The sequence below is a fragment of the Clupea harengus genome, chromosome 11 (assembly GCF_900700415.2).
Source record: "Clupea harengus chromosome 11, Ch_v2.0.2, whole genome shotgun sequence".
In the NCBI taxonomy this organism is placed as follows: domain Eukaryota; kingdom Metazoa; phylum Chordata; class Actinopteri; order Clupeiformes; family Clupeidae; genus Clupea; species Clupea harengus.
In genome coordinates, this window is record NC_045162.1 from 29874143 (window position 1) to 29876247 (window position 2105).

A 2105-nucleotide genomic window follows, 5' to 3' on the forward strand; every position below is an offset into this window, starting at 1 on the left:
CTAGTTTAAACGATTTGCATGTCATGACTTACACAATGAATAGATACCTAGAGGTTTTGGGGGGTAAGACTAAAAAGCAGATGATCGTACATAAATGTGCAAAAGCATTTCCAAAATTGTTCAAAAGAATTAGACATTGCTGTCATGATGTGCACAAGATGATCTGGAGGTTGAACAGTTTCAAGAATTTAAATTCTTATCTGAGAAATATACCGAAGCAAACTGAGAAAAACTCTAAGTAGAACCTCAATTCTTGGTGTATACTGTAGCTGTGTGTTCATGATACAAGGCAAAAATACAGTTATTAACTTTAAAAGAACCTTTTCATTGTGCAGTTTCTTGTTTTATACTGCACTGTTTCAAGTGATCATGTACCAAAACCAAACGAATCTATGCTGATATTGTATGGTGATGAATGTCATGATAATACAGTACATGGTACCATACATGAGTCAAGATAATACAGTAGACAGTGTGATAATACAGTACATGGTACCATGGTGATCATAATGCAGTACATGCTTTGATTCATTAGATGTAGCTATGCCGTGTTCTAAGCAGACTGGATGGCATGCGGCAGATGATAGAACGCTCATTACAGCCAGAAACCTGACCTGGACCTGAGGTCAAAGACTTGAGACTTGACTTGGACCTCAGCTCAAAGACTTGAGACTTGACTTGGACCTCAGCTCAAAGACTTGAGACTTGACTTGGACCTCAGCTCAAAGACTTGAGACTTGACTTGGACCTCAGCTCAAAGACTTGAGACTTGACTTGGACCTGAGCTCAAAGACTTGAGACTTGACTTGGACCTCAGCTCAAAGACTTGAGACTTGACTTGGACCTCAGCTCAAAGACTTGAGATTTGACTTGGACCTGAGGTCAAAGACTTGACCCCTAAAGCTCCATCAAAGGCCATAAGATCCTCAAATCCCTTTTTTCTTGGTTTTACCATGGTCTCATTTTAAATCCAAGGGTGATCAAGCTTTTACTTTTCTTGGTCCTAAATTATGGGATAGTCTCCCATTACAAACCATATCTTCTGCCTGTGTAGCTAGACTAAAAATGTACTTTTACACACTTGCTTTTCCTGGATTTTAAATGGGTGCTCTTCTTATTGGTGGCCAAGCAGCGAAGCTGCGAAGCCACCTAGAGGGTTTCTACGTATTCTTCTTCTTATTATTATTATTATTATTATTATTATACATCTTCTTCTGCCATGGGAGTCTATGGCAGCCCCTAGAACCGCATGGTCAGAAGTTGTGAAATTTGGCACACTCTTTGGGACCAGTCCCCTCATCAATTTCACCAAGTTGCATGTCTCCCATTCGAACCCTCTAGCGCCACCAATGGTTCAAAGTTTGTGAAGTGTGAAGAACTGCTTATATTTTTACCAGGTTACTGAACTCTGTGACTTTCAGCACTGAGAATAGCTCACTGGGATAAGTTGGTGTCCTGGCAACGGCAACGTCAGAGGTCCAAATCGAGCCAAAGCTGACGAGCTTGTCATGTCTCTGTTTCTCTGTTTAGCGAGACTGTAAGACACTGCAAAGGAAGCCAGGTACACCGCAGTCGCTAGCTACCTGTAGTCAAGCTGTATATAGTCAATGCAATCCTCACACAAACTATCAAAATGATTTTAGATTTTCAAAACCATTTGTCCGGTACAGCCAATCGAAATCGGCAGCAGAGCCGGCAAACAGAAAGTTGTGTCGTATCTCAGCAAATCTTTGACGGATTCACGCCAACTTGCTGCGTGTACTCAGAACCCTCTTCTGAGGATGTCGAAAGTTTCTTCTGGGTCATCTGACCTGCTTGGCCACCCCATTGCTGCTTGCAGCTATATTTGCAATTGAATCCATTCTGAGGTGGTGCTTTTATCTGTGCTTGTTCAGTCTGAGGTCTTAACTAATCTATTTTATGGTTGTATTTATTTATTTATTTTCCATTTGTTAACTCTAACTTGCTGGTCTTTTATTATGATTTATTGTTTTGTATTGCTTTTACTCATACATCCCTTTCAAATGTGCTTCTTATATTATCACTTTGCTTTTATTCTTTCTTTTTCTTTTTTCTTATTTTATTATTTTTTTTATTCCTTATTA